We start from the raw sequence: 15,936 nt of genomic DNA on the forward strand, positions 1-15,936 counted from the left end.
CATTCGATGGATAAAAGAGCACTAACATACTGTACAATGTTTTACTCTTTTGGCTTTTCGAAGGACTCACCACGCAGCTACCAAATAAATCACACACAGAGTCTTATTATTACTTATGAGTGCCCTGCCTTAGCTTGGCTTGTTTCTAGCCAGCTTTTCTTACTTAAATTAATGCATCTGCCTTTCCCCTCTGGGATTTTATCGTTCTTACTTCTACATATCTTATTTTGCTTCTTGCTCCATGCTTGGCTGTGAAGCTGGCTGGCTGAGTGGCTGACCCTGAAGTCATTCTCTCCATGTACTCTTGTTACCCTTCTATTTATCCTCTCTGTCTGCCAGCCCCTCCTATCCTGGCTCCTGCCTCTCTTTCGGCTCTTCAGCTCTGAATTGGGACCTTCAGGTGTTTTAGACAGGCACAGTAACACAACTTCACAGAGTTGAGCAAATGCAACATAAAACAAAAGTCACATACACTAACATGAGGACAAGTCAATAAAACCTCATAGATGAAGCAACACATTTGACATGGTAATTATCTGTTCTGTCTTAGAAGGTATTATGGTGAGATCTCCAAAGTAAATTGGACATCTCTGATTTTTTTCTCACTTTTTAGTTTTCGGTGTTGATGATGCTTAGTATAACTTTGATTTTTAGCTAAGATTCCTTAGTTAATCAATTTTATTTAATAGATGGTGTTAAAAGCAATAGCCTCAAAATGCTCCTCTATCTAATGATATTCACCTCTGTGTTTCAAATAATTATAAATCAGCTCAAACATTTCCTTAGTACATAAAAAAGTTCATTTTGTATCCTCACATAGGTTTATATATAACAGGTTTACATTTGGGTGTCACACCAATATTTAGAAAATTCAAACAAAAGAGTCAGTGAACTTCAATAACCAACAAAAACAAAATGGCATTCCTAGGATACCTTGGGCAGTCATGTGAAGGGTTGCCAGTAATCATCACACCCTCCTGTCATTCACTCTCACATCTGTTGCTGTAACTTCGTCATAGACAACACACCTTGAACCACCTGGTGCAGAATTGCTATTTCTCCACTCCAACCTCATTCAAATGCAAGCTCCCTGTCTGCAGACACTATGGACCACTGTAACCCCAGTATCTGTGCTATATAGTGCCTTCTGATGGATGCCTGTAGAAAATGAATAAACATTTCGAAATATTGGTGAAGGTTGTAGAAAAAATAGTAAATATCACATGAATGATTTCCAGCTGTCTATTTTGGACAGACTGCTTCCATAAACATATTTAAGAGAAACAAATCACACATTAATAATGTGACAACTGTAATTTGGGGTATGCCTTTCAGTTTCATAAACGACCTTTCAAATAACCAGCAGATATATTAATAATCATTGAAGAGTGGTGTCTGAAAGACTCTGTGAAAGGCAATTGGACTTCCAAAGGAGTCTTGTGTTGTCAGGCAACTTGAGAGTGTTACATTTTCCATAATGTAACAATTTCAGTAATACAGTATTTTCTATAATGACTGATTGAAATTCCCATGTAACTGTTTATTCCTGGCAGACTATAAACTTCTAGAGGAAAGTCTATTTCTAGCATGACCCTGATTGCAAATACAGGAACATGAGATTGGAATGTTGCCAGGTGAAAAACTGGCGGGAAGAACAGTAATACAGAGTAGTTTAGAGCATAAATGCAAATTTTATGTCCAGTGTTTCTTAATGCATGTATAGAAGACACTTAGGCTGCCCTGTGGTCTCTACATATGCTTGTGCATGGGTAGGCACATGCACACACACACACACACACACACACATATGCATATACATGTACAGGTACATGTACCAATACACAAAGACACACTCATTCATATACCCCAAAACAGGGAGAAAGCACATAAAATTCTACTTGTGTAATATAATACAAAAATAATAGACTGTACAGTGTATTCTTCCTGTCAGCCTGGTCCCTAAACATCATTAGTCCCAAATGAACATTCAGGATGCTATATTAATAATAAAGCTGTTTGTTATGGTTACTTAATGGCTAGTTCTGACTTAATTATGAACCCATAATTACTAATATATATTTTTATATTGTCTTATCTTACTGAGAATGCCAGACTTGCACCCTGTCCTCACGGGATCATATGGTGACTCTCCACTCTTGCCTACATTTCTCAGAATCGTCCTTGACTCCTAGTCCCACCTATTGCTTCTCTATTGGACAGCAGTGCTTTATTTATCAACCAATAGGACAATATATACACAAAAAGACTTTCCTATCAATAAAGTGTACAAATAATTATACTCTTATGTGGGTATAACACTTATAAGATAATCTAATTTCTAACTTTGTGGCTCTTCCCTTTTTCAATAGGAGACATTATATTTTAGACATATTTCCATGTCAAGGTTGCTGTATGTTCTTGTGTGTGTGTGTGTGTGTGTGTGTGTGTGTGTATGTGAGCATGAGGTGGTATGTGTCTAACAGGCTATATGCATATATTTGATACTTTAATTCATTTTTCCAACTGAAGTAGCAGCAGAATGTGTAAGCACAAACTAAAAATTATTAACTCCATTATGTATTTAAATTAAAGTAATATTCTTAAAACTCATTAGTTTTGATGTATAATTGAAATATTGTAACTGAATGCTAATTTATTCTCTCAGTAGCTTGAAAAATAATTGCTCTTTTTCATAGTATCCCTGTATGCTAACATAATTGAAAATCATAGCTGATATCAATTATTTACTGCAGATTTAAATATAGTAAAATTTGTGATTTTCTGAAAATTAAGAGTTTAAGAGTTTATTATTTTTACAATGGGTTTCCATATAAAATTTTAGAATCATCAAACTTATAAAGAGTATTAAAGCACTGTTTATAATACTGTTAACCAACTAACCAAAAAGTACGACTTATTTGCTTATTAATTTAAAAAACTGACTCCCCTTTTTGTTAAAAATTAATATTTCACAGGCAACAGCTATAGTAGTCCAGTCATGTACAGAAGATACCTGACGTTATCCTCAATTCTCATAGATGCACGTGCACATGCACACACACACACACACTTATTCATGCACATATAGCCAGACACACACAACACACACATGCATCCATTTCTTCACACCCATAAAACAGGAAAAACATGGAGTCCTACTTAATAAAATTCACAAAAGTAATCTTTTGCAAATCAATATGTTTTCTCAATTTAGGTTTGAGTATGATATGAAGGCCACGTAAAAGTCATTGTCGGGTCTTCCAGTGTATACTATTTCCCTTGTATAGAACCATATATTCCCTGTATTTTGTTAGACCGTGGAATTTGTTATCAGGTCTATATAGTGCTGAGAACAGTGGTTAATGTTTAAAGCAAACTAGTCTATTTTTTTTACTATTTTTTAACTTTTTTATTACTTTAATTTTAAATAGCTTGCTTCACAGGTCAGTCCCAGTTCCCTCTCCCTCCCCTCCTCCCACACCTCCCACCTCCCACCCTATCCCTATTTCCTTGCTCATAGGGGATACCCAGAGTCTGTCATTTCGCTCAGGGCAGGGTCCAGGCACTCCCCTAAGAGTCCAGGCTGAGAGAGCATCCCTCTTTGTGTTATGGACACACGAAGTCCATTTGTATGCCAGGGATAGACACTGATCCACTGCCCAGGGCCACATAGGATGCCCAGGCCTCCTCAATGACTCTCACACTAAGGGGGTCTGGATCAGTCTTATTCTGGCCTCCCAGCTGTCAGTCTGGGGTCCAAGAACTCCCCCTTGTTCAGATCAGCTGACTCTACTGGTTTCACCAGCCCATTCTTTGCCAATTTGCTCATTGCTCCTCTCTCTCTGTCACTGGGTTCCATAGGTTCAGTTCAGTGTTTAACCATGGGTGTTTACCTCTGTTCCCTTCAGTCATTGGGTGAAGGTTCTAGGATGGCATATAGTGTAGACGTCAAGTTCATTATCAGGAATGGGCATTTGAGGTGGTCTCTCCACTATTGCTTAGCTTGCCAGTTGGTGTCATCCCTTTAGATCGCTAGAGGTCTCATTGGTGCCAGATCTCTCTTCTAACCTATGACTCCCTCTATTATGGTATTTCTCATCCTGTTCTCCCCCTAACTTACCCCCCACTCAACCCTCCTATTCCCAATGACCTACTCTCTCTTCCTCTTCTCCCCCTCTCTTCTTCCCAGCTCCTAATCCCCCCCACCTCTCACCGTGCTCCCAATCTGTTCAGGAGATCTTGCCTCATTCCTCTTCTCTGGAGTACCATGCATATCTCTCTTAGGTTCTTTCCTGCTACCCAGACTCTCTGTTAGTCAGTGGAAGGGCAGACTGGCACTATCCTGATCCATGTCTAAAATCCATATATGAGTGAGTACATACCATGTTTGTCTTTTTGTGACTGGGTTACCTCACTCAGGATGGTTTCTTCTAGTGCCATCCATTTACCTGCAAATTTCAAGATTCCATTGTTTTTTTTTTTTCTGAGTAGTACTCCATTGTGTAAATGTACCGCAATTTCTCTATCCACTCTTCAGTTGAGGGGCATCTAGGTTGCTTACAGGTTCTGGCTATTACAAATAATGCTTCTATGAACATAGTGGAACAGATGTCCTTGTTGTATGAATGTGCATCTTTTGGGTATATGCCTAAGAGTGGAATTGCTGGGTCTTGTGGTAGACTGATTCCCATTTTCCTGAGGAATCTCCATACTGATTTCCCACCAGCAGTAGAGGAGTGTTCCCCTCTCTCCACATCCTCTCCAGCATAAATTGTCTTGGTGTTTTTGATTTTCACCATTCTGACAGGAGTAAGATGGTATCTCACAGTTGTTTTGATTTGCATTTCCCTGATGGCTAAGGATGTTCAGCACTTTCTCAAGTATCTCTCAGAATTTTAGACTCCCCTATTGACAATTCTCTATTTAGTCCTGTGTGCCACTTTTTAATTGGATCCTTTGGTGTTTTGGAGACTTGCTTCTTGAGTTCTTTGTAAATTTTGGAGATCAGCCTTCCGTCATATGTGACGTTAGTGAATATCTTTTCCCATTCTTTGGACTGCCTTTTTGTCTTGTTGACTGTGTCCTTTGCTTTACAGAAGCTTCTTAGTTTCAGGAAATCCCATTTGTTAATTGTCGATCTCAGTGTCTGTGCCACTGGTGTTATGTTCAGGAAATGGTCTCCTGTATCAACTTATTGAAGAGAATCTCTCACTTTTTCTTCTAAGAGTTTCAGTGTGGTTGAATTTATGTTGAGGTCTTTGATGCATTTGGAGTTAAGATTTGTGAGAGGTGATAGACATGGATCTATCTGCAATCTTCTGCATGCCAACATCCATTTATGCCAGCACCATTTGTTGAAGATGCTTCCTTTTTTCCATTGTATAGTTTTGTCTGATTTGTCAAAAATCAACTGATCATGGTCTACGTTCAAGTGGATCAAAGACATCATCATAAATCCAGTTACACTGAAACTGATAGAAGGGAAAATGAGGAATAGCCTTGAGCACATTGGCACAGGAGACAACTTCCTGAACAAAACACCAGTAGTACAGACATTAAGATAGACAACTGATAAGTGGGACCTCATAAAACTGAAAAGTTACTGTAAGATAAGGACACTGTTAATGAGACAAAACAAAAACAGGGAAAGATCTTCAAAGACCCATTGTGCTGAACTTGGGGAGTCCTGCTGAGGAGAGAGAGGATGGATTATAGGAACCAGGGGGTCAGGGACATCACAGGAATGGCTAGCTTGTCTCATGGAAACTGAGTCTGAACTAACAACCAGGGAGCCTGTATGGGACCAACCTAGGCCTTCTGCATATATGTAACAGTTGTGTAGCTTTTTCTATTTGTGGGTCTCCTGGCAATGGGAGCATGGACTCTCCCTGGTGCTTTGGCTTACTCTTGGGAACCTATTCCTCATGCTAAATTGCATTGTCTAACCTGAATACAGGAGAAAGGTGCCATGCTTTGTTGGTTCCCATGGGAATCTTGTCCCCCTCTGACAGGATACAGAAGAGGAGTGGATTGTGGGAGTGCAGGGAAGGGAGAATGGAAGGGAGGCTACACTGTGGATGTAAAATAAATATATTATTTCAATATAAAAAGTATATGAAATGATCAGTCTTAAACACTAGTGTGCTTATTTTCACCTTTATTTGCTAATATATTATTAATACCACAGAAATAATAGTCTTAGTACATGGCATATCCTTTTCCATTTATATGAAATTTCATTGTTGGCTGGAACCTGGATGAAACCTGAAATATTAACCTGCCCTTTGTTGTCTTATTTCTAAATAAAATTGGCAAAAACTGGTTTCTAAATTCCCAAGATATAGACACCCAGATTGCTTTACAAACAAACAAACAAAGGTATGTCAGAACATAATGAATTCTGGAGTGTCATTATTTATTTATTTAAATGTTATTAGGTTCACTACCTGAGGTGTTACAGAGAAACATCCAAAAGAACATGGATGAACTCAGAAACTTGATTGAGTCTGCTTCTCTAACCCATTGACAACATCACCAAACAGGCTTTACTATAATTACAAAATCTGTTCAGCATTGCCTCAGGCTGCATTTTGTTTACTTACAGGGAAAGCAGAGATCATTATATATGCTTGTACCTTTCTCTTAAAAAATTAGGCCTGTTCTCTACTGCATCCGCAGGATGATGACTTGCAGGCAACTCTATAGGAGCCACATTAATTATTTCCCAAGCATTAGTATGCTCCTAACATGATTAACAGTTTTCTGAGGATTTATACTTTATAACAGAAGTAAGTGGTGGTACATTGCCATTCAGTTGACTTACAGTCCCTTACATATCTAGAGTGACATTATCAAGTAGAAAATGTATGAGTTATGTTATTGCATACCTATCTTTGCAAACATCTCACTCCAGTTGTATATTCCATAAGCTCTTTCAGTAATAGTTTTGCATAACATACTTTGCCTCAATTATTTTTATTATTTTATAATTAATTTTATTATTTTATATGTGAGAGAATGTGTGTGTGCATATATATGAGTGTGACCACATGTGTGTCACAGCTTATAGCATGCAGGTGGAGATCAGAGGACAGCTCTGAAGTAGGCTATCTCTGTTCACTTTGAGGTGGATTCAGGCATGAAACATAGGTTATTAAGCTTGTGGGGAAAGCTCTTGTACTACAGGAGTCATCTCCCCCAGGCAGATTGGTGTGCTTGTCTGAATAAGAAATTAGATTCTTCCTTCTACCACTCTACCCAATTTCTCTTCCTTGCCTAACTCAACAGTCCTTAGGCTATATTCAAAAGCTCTAAAGGGAAAGAGAAATAAGTGTGCTCCTACGCAGATTTCCAGTGTGTACACAAAACATGGCTGTACCCATAGTTTGGAAGCTCTGCAATACAGATCTAAAAATAGTTGGCGTACACGACCCATGTATGCAGAGACTGGGTTTTAATGCTCCAAGCTGCTGATCAAATAAATAAAACCTTGGGTTTTCTTCCAATAGTGTAAATGTGAGTAAAGAGCTACTTTTCATTCTAGTCCATTAAAATAAATAAGAACTTTAACATGCTCTCTTACCATTTGCAGGAATTCTGTCTTTACAAATAACTGAATAAGCAATTTTGTCTTAGGAAAATCTGTGTACCCTCATTCCTTCACAGTTCCCACTTGATGATCGCTTTCAGTAATAATCAACGGCAATAAAGTTTAGAAGCTGGTTTCCATGGGCTGCCCCTTGCGTCATTACTGTGCACATACTGCCACATTTGTTCTGAAGGTATGTTAGCAGTGGTACAGTTCTGACATTAGGAATGCACTTACACTGAAGTGGACTTAATGAAGAACAGTCCACAAAAACAGAGATTGCATATCCTCACTCAAAAAGTATGCAATGATCCATCTGCCTCTGCCTTCTGAGTACTAGGATTAGAGGTGGATATAACACTATTATACAACATTCAGACATTATTAAGATTTTTCAGTTGTGTCAATAATGTCTTTATGGTGAAAAGTCAGGAATTAACCATTAAACACATAATTCATGTTTATTCCCTTTCATTTTGTTGAATTTAACTTGTGTAATATGTGGGCACATGGGTTCCAGGGTACACATATGCATGTCAAAGGATAACTTATTGGAGTCTATTTTCTACCTCTACCATGTGGATTCTGGGAACTACATTCACATAATTTGCTTTGGTGGCATGCATCTTTACCGCCTAGCCACCTGGCTTTGTTTAATCTCATTTAATCATTATACCTTTGTCTTTTATAACTTTACTTAGAATTTTTGTAGTTCTTCTGCCTACATCCTCTTGTTGAATGCTTTTCCACTTTGAGTTTATCTGCTGTTTACTTACAACTTGATTTATGCTTTTAAGCTGGAATGCCACATAAGTGATGATAAAGTACCCTTTTCATCAGTGACTCATGATGGTGTTTTGTTCAATTCCTATGTTACTAATTCTGATTAACTGCTTGAGGTAGAATCTGTATGGTTTTCCCACTGTTGTTAACTATTTTCTACATTGTAACTAATAAGTATAATATGGAGATGTCTGAAAACTATGCAATGATCTTATTCTTCAAAAATTTATTCACTAGTTTTAGTATCTACAAATAATTCTTGTCCAAATGTATTTAAGTTGAGCATTGTCTTTGTAAATTTCTTTCCAGGAAAAAGTGCACACATTTAAATAAATGAAAGGTCTTTTACATTAATACACAAAATTGTACCCCACCTAGTATTTCTTTAGCTTCCTGCCTTCAATCTTATGATTCATCATTTTGAAAAATTTGCAATTTCTCAATAAAAGCATCACTTTTATGATTTCAAAAAAGTATGTAATGAACACTTATGTAATAAATTTTGGCAATAATGGCCATAAATACTTAGGCAAATATGAAGTCTAATAAGTTGTAGTAGCAGAGATGTTTGTTCATAAAAAGTTTTGCATGGGCTATGTTAGGGGGCTATCCTTGCTGTCTCACTATATGCATGACTCTCAAGGCTCATTCTGTACACTCCAGATATACAAAATGAAACAACAAAGTAAGGAATGTGGTAATATATGTTGGGTATCATGGTGAATGTTGCTCTAGCCATTTGGGAAAGCAAAGGAAGAACTAAAAATTGGTATTAAATCTCAACATGAGGATAAATCATATAACACAAGCTAGGTAGAATGGGTGCAGTCATAGGTTCAAGGTTTCCATTAAACTATTTTTGAGGTGACTCAGTGAAGCTGGATATTGTATATATTCATATATTTTTCTATAACTAAATGATATGTTAGAAAATCACAGATCCATATGTAATTAAAAGTTTGAAAGTCTGATTATTTCAAAGGAATCAAATAGTTATTTTGTGTTAATAGTGCAGCCCAATTCACCAAGCACATGAATTTCTCTCCCTTAATAAAAATGCAATTAGCATCCATGAAATTATACAATTTTCCATTTTCCTTTGGCCACGTATGATAATTGTGGCTAATGGTCATTTGAATTATTCATTTGGTATGAAGAACAAGCGATTATTCTTTTTAAAAGATGCTGCGTTCTTTTAAATTGATTTTCTTCATTCCACTTGGCCCAGATCATTACCGAGTTAAAAATTTCTTAATGAAGAATACTGCCTCACTGAGCCTTGCTTCATCTGACAATTAGAGGAATGGTTTAAAATTCCTGACGGCCAGACTACATCTTAAAGTAAGTTTGTGAAATGTCAGAAATCCCTATTTCTTCCCTTTTGATCTTTTTTAGAAATATGTTTTGGTCCCATTTTAGAAATGATATACTCTTTGTGGACGTATTTACACCTTCAGACCAAGTTACAAATATTCTTTGCGTTTATTATTCAATATAGTTGCTTTTGTCAATAAGACATAAAAAGCACAAAATGAATTATAAAATAACTACCTGAGGTATTAATAGGAAAGTAGGCAAGCTACATCTGTTTCCTCATAGACTCCATCCTGTCCTTCTTTTGCGAACACAAGCAGTTAAACGAAAAGCCTGAGTCAAATGGATTTATTGGCTACACCATATAAAATGTAAGTTCAGGTTTATCTCGGTGTTACCCTTCATTTGTATGCAATTCACTTCTCTTGGGCTAAGTCCTTGCAATGGTGGCTGTACGTGCCCGATGATTTTGTTTGTCCTTTTATGTTTTGTTGAAGAGGTGTGAAAAGAGAAACTCAAGTAAGCTCAAGAAACAAAGAAGGTACTTCTGTTAAATTATACATTGTACAACAGTCTTTACCAGACACTAAACCATGGTGAAAATTAAACTTATTTCCTATTGATGTAGAATTTTTTTGACTTGGATGTAATGTACTCTTGTCTTCATGGTAAGCATTTTTTTGTGCATGAATATGTTTGACAATCATTACAGACAACTGGTGGTGTGCTCCTGGAATTCTGACTCAAACAGCATAAAATAACCACAAGATAATCTTAATTCTATATACTCTACATGAATATTTAGACTTGGCCTTGTGTTATTATTTTTTAATTTAATAGTTGAAGACTTGGTTTACTTTATGAAATTATTTTAGTGAGCAAATAATTGCTCTTAAGTGTGTGTGTGTGTGTGCCTGGCTCCATGGCTCTGCAATCAGTGGGTGCAAACATACCGAATTAGAATTTGAAAGTTGCAAAATCCAGTAACATTTACTTTTAGTTCACCCATGTTTGCTTGAGCTCATGGCTTACACAGCACATCTCGATGGTGTGGAACACTTGTCTCCTTTGCTCTTTTCTGGTGCCAGCAATTGAATTAGATCCCCAGGAATATCATGATCAGGAGTCTCTTTTCATTTCTGCCTAGACCTTAATTTCACCCCATAGTTTAAAAGTTATCATAAAACCCTTTAGTGTTAAAGTTATAGTTTTCTAAACATGCTAGCTACGTTATTCTCAGGAGTTAAAGTAAAACCTGTCCTTTCTAACGATTGAAGATGCCCATGTTCCTAGGTAAATAGGTATTCAATGAGCTAAGCTTTACTAAGTCAATTACTTAACTAACTTATGCAAAACTTCAAGTAGAAATTATTTTAAGCCAAAACTTTTACCATATTATTAAGATATGATTTCAATTATCATTGAGTTATGAAGTAAACTACAAACATACATAGGTACAATTCATTACACACCCATGATGTAATAAATAAGCACAACATAGTGTATCAATTACAAATGAAAGTGGTTTTCTCCACCATGGTTTCAAGGTAATGGTTTAAAATTCCTGTACAAAAATTACAGTGAAGGTTTTATTAGTCATAATAAATGGCTTCTTTACTTGAATTTCTCTTATTCACATTTATTCTCACTTGTTAACTGGAGAAATTATTCAAGAAAATAGACATGAGGTAAAAGCATACTTACTGCCATTGCCAGAGGCAACAAACATTACCAAAAATCTTATAGAGTTTAGAGGTTTTAAACTATTCTGGGTGTTTTGTGGACATAGATTCAGTAGAGTGTTTCTGAGGAAGAGGCTGCTCAAGCCATGTTATGTATCTCTCAGGCATCCAGAGACAACGGTGGCTTTCACAGAAGCAGAGCAGGGAGAACAGGCAAGCACCATGACTCCAACAGGACAGCAAAAATTCTTCATCACCAGCAGCTGAGTTGGAATTCATGATTCCTGCATATAGCTTCCAATTTAAAAAGCTAGAAAACCGAACGTTAAAGTCCTGATATTTTCCACCTTGTGAAAGCTGGAAAAACGAATTTGAAACCTGTTATGTAGACAACCTTATAAGCCAAAGTAAACTCAACCTTCTAACAGATTTCTTATGAGAATACTGAATAAATGTTTTTTCTCGTTTGTAAAACTATCTGACTGTTGTAGTTGTGATTTTCTTTGGGCCAACAACCAACTCCCAAATAAAGATATGGAGAGGTATTATTAATTACGAGAACTCAACCTTAGCTTACGCTTGTTTCTAGCTAGCTTATTTTAAACTTAAATTAACCCATTTCTATTAATCTACATTATATTAGTCGGTATGCTACCCAGAGGCTCATTTACTTCATATTCCTGTTGTCTATCATGCTTTCCTGCTTCCTCCATTCCTGGCTAGCTGGTCCCCACTGGCTGGTTGGTCCCCTTTTCTCTCTGCCACTCAGCCTTTCATATCCCTCTTCTGTCTAGCTATTAGCCACTCTGCTCTTTACTAAACAAATCTGCTGTCTTAGGAAGTCAAGATGAAAGAGCAGCAGGTGTTTCATAGTTAAACAAATGTAGCATAAACAAACGCAACAATCTCTACACAGTTAAGAATATTCTACTCCACAACATCCCCCTTTTTGTCTAAATAAGAAGGAAATGCTTTAACTTTAACATAGTAAATCCATATACAATAATAAAAATTAACAAGTAAGAATTATGTTTACAATATCCAGTCCATTTGCATTTGGTTAATTCAGTGAAAATACTCCATTATTTATCCTACCCTGGCAAGCCCAAAGTTTTGTGCTGAACTCACTCCTATCATAACAAAGGAAAACTGGCTATAACTGCCTAGTCTTCAACTCCATCAACACCACAGAAGGATAAAATATTACCCGAGTAAACAGGAAGTGCAGTGCAAGCCACTTCCAAAACTATAGAAATGACAGAGACATATGGCTGCCTGGACAGACACCCAAGTTTTCTCTGCAATATTGGGCATCTATCTTCAGCCTATAGGCCTGGAATATCTGGCAGACTTTTCTATGATGCAGGAGTTTTGAAGGACTGACTCACCTTGTCTTGGCAAAATTCATCAATCACTTTTCTTTGTGTCCTGTATGCCCACTTTGGATGGTATACTGGCAGCAGTTGAAGTAAGGACAGTTTCTTTCCAAAATGGCTAGTTTTGCTGCAATGAAATCATACTCCCTATGGCGGTTTTTTAGATGCCCATCATCGTTTTATGAAGTAGATTGGTGCTACCAGGAGCAGATGTGCCTAGCTGTCATGAAAAGCTTTATGTCATCAAACATTTTAAATGCCAAATTCTATAGGTCTCTGAAATATTGAAGATTACCTATCCATCTGAAATATATCTGGTTAATCTTGAAAACATACGTAATATGACTGCAAGATTGATTTATTTCACTAGATTGTTAACCTGCATTTTTCAATTATAATTTTCATTTTTAAATAGTCTATTGTCACTGGAGCACCTAAGTTGGCATTAAAGGCAACTGTAAGTGGCCTGATGTGGGTTCTGAGAGCCAAACTCAGTCCTCTAGAAGATCAGTTTCTGCTGATCCATCTTGTCAGTCTCAGTCTGTCAACTTTCCACCTGATCCTTGAATGGATTCTAAAGCATAATGGTAATGCTCTTCTTTTCTCCAAAGGCTGTCACATCTCATAAATCCTTAAGAGTTCCTGGTTCTTAGCAGCACATTGAGTAGCATCTGAAGTTAGCATCCAACTGATCTCGGTGTCCCAATGTCTCTTTCTTTTCCACGTTGCTGGGTGAATTCACTGCCTTAGCACAAATACATGAAGTCATGTCAGTCACAAATGCAGGCATGCTATTAAACATATGCACACCAGAGCAAATGTAATCCAATGCAGGGAACTAACTGACTATATGCAGATGCAAGTTTTGAAGACTGAAAAAACATACTCTCATCTAACTTGAATTCCCAGGTGGTTTCCATGGCTGTGAAGAACTAATATACTTGGGCAAAAGATTTGAGTTCTTCAGACAGTTCTCTACTCTCTCTGTTTAGAAGGCAAGCAAAGATTCTCTGGGAGAATGAATTATTTATTTAACATCCAAAGAAAGTGAACTCATATAAAGAAGAGCCTGAAAAACAATTTAAATATTTAAGTATGTGAACCAATAGCCTCAGGTTTTATTTGTTTCCTAAATCTGGGTAATTATGGCAAAGGTCACATGAGATCTAGCTGGCTTTTACAGGCTTTGTCTTGTCAAATCTTTACCTGATCCCTAATCCATATAGATATTTTTATCCAATTTTAATAATCTTTAAGATAATTTTTCTCAACTTTAAATAGAAAATGCTCTCATCAGATCTTAATTTTATAGTCTCTAAATCTCTTCACTCAGTAAAGTAGTGCTTAGTATTTTTAAATTTTATTCCACATCAAAACAGTAAAAACATAGTATAGCTTTGAACTGATTTTAATTGGAAAGGTTAAACTCAATACAAAAGACAATTTTAAATTTATAAGACTGAGAAAAAAAACTAATGTGTTGTTTAAGTAGATGAAGTAGATTACTTGACAAGTATTCAAGTTATATAGAGGGAAAAATGATACCATTTCACATTGGGAGCAGTTGTTGAGATAATGTGTACTCTTCCCCCTTAATAATTACGTGTTCCTTCTTGTCTTTTCAGCACAAATCCAAATAATTAAAGTACATTAGCTGCCTTGTAGGAAGGACATTTGGTTTTAATTAACATTAGACAATAAGACAGGCAATTTGGTTTCTATTACTATTCACTATTTGGTGTACACAACACTCTCACACAGTCTCCACACGGAAAGGGCATGACGAAAGGCAAAGCAAATCCTCCGGGGCTGAAGCACTCCATGTTTTCCCAAGTGTACAAAGCCTTCCATGACAAATCTCCTTCATTCCTTGGTCAGTTTTAAAAATTATGTGGTACTCTAATGTGAACATGTTTGTAAAGCCATTAGTTTTACGGCAATCATTCCAAAAGCAAGCAGTGTACACTTTATTTTGTATCTGGCAAGATTAGAAATCCAAAATTCAATGGCAGCTAGGATCTCCACACATATCCATATGCACTTACACTGTAAAGAAGTAGGAGTGATACATGATCTGTTTTGTCCATTTTTTGTGAAACAGAACTGACTAAAGTGTCAATCACATTCATTACGGGATAGGATTTAACTTAGACTGCCTATGAGAAAGAGTCAAAAAACCTCTGTCTCTGCCATCAGGATATCCACTCTCTGCATCAGTTTGCTTTTCTACCTAACAAACTGACAGAATAGCAGAGGATGAAAGGGAATGTCTGATGACCCCTCTCATTCTTCACTCCCAAGTGCTTGAATTACATGGGTACCCTGTGATCCTCCCTGGTTTAACTTGTAGGAAACCTAAGGCTTGCGAATGCTAGGCAACTATTTAACAAATAGAACTAACCCCCCTGCCTCCACCCTACTTTAATAGTGTGATTAATTTAAGACTAACTCTATGGTATGAATATGATTTAAAGTAGAAAACATCATGCTCAGGAAGAAATAAGGAAGAAATAATAAAATTATCAGCAACCTGATGGGGGATGTCCTTCTGTATATATGTTTCTTTTATTTGTTGATGAATAAATACTGTTTGGCCAATAGAGGCAGGAAGATAGGTGGGGCTAGGAGAAGGATTCTGGGAAAAGTAGGCAGAGAGAGATTGCAGAGAGATGCTATGTAGCCACCAAAGAAGAAACAGGGCCGGACATTCTCTAGCAAGCCAAGACCATGTGAAAATACATAGATTAGTAGTTATGGGTTAATAACTAAGAGAGAGCTAGCCAGGAAGAAGCTCTAGCCATCAGTCAAGAGTTTTATAAGTGATCTAGCGTCCATGTGTTTATTTGGAACTGAAGGGCATCTGTGCGGCTTGCCAGAACAAGAAACTCCAGCAACAACAACCCTTTATCTATTTTACATAGCTAATGTCATGTAGATGACCAACTACTTGATTTACAATCAGCATAAGTATTGTGTCTATATATCACATTTTCTTGGAGACTCTGGTGTTAATTAAATTGCACAAAAGCAAAAGAGTTTAAAAATAAGGGCAGATCATTTCATGTAACACACAATTACTGAGCTAAACAGCTTATTATCCAAATAGAATTGAAAATAAATTCGTGAATCTACATATTGTTTTTATAGAAGCTAAAATTTGGAAGATAATGAGTTCGATTTAGTTTGATTTTGC

At 36.8% G+C, this 15,936-nt stretch overlaps 1 long non-coding RNA gene across 1 annotated transcript in view; it reads left to right on the forward strand.

Annotated features, from left to right (window-relative positions):
* LOC121142607 overlaps positions 1-11,842 on the forward strand; it is a 57,953-nt gene extending 46,111 nt beyond the window's left edge. Inside the window, exons 3-4 of the long non-coding RNA XR_005879625.1 lie at positions 9,600-9,712; positions 11,532-11,842. This is a non-coding gene — a long non-coding RNA (uncharacterized LOC121142607). The remainder of the gene's footprint in view (positions 1-9,599; positions 9,713-11,531) is intronic.
* Positions 11,843-15,936: the final 4,094 nt, after the last annotated feature.

This window comes from Mesocricetus auratus, unplaced genomic scaffold, assembly GCF_017639785.1.
Source record: "Mesocricetus auratus isolate SY011 unplaced genomic scaffold, BCM_Maur_2.0 Super-Scaffold_100010, whole genome shotgun sequence".
NCBI classification, from domain to species: Eukaryota; Metazoa; Chordata; class Mammalia; order Rodentia; family Cricetidae; genus Mesocricetus; species Mesocricetus auratus.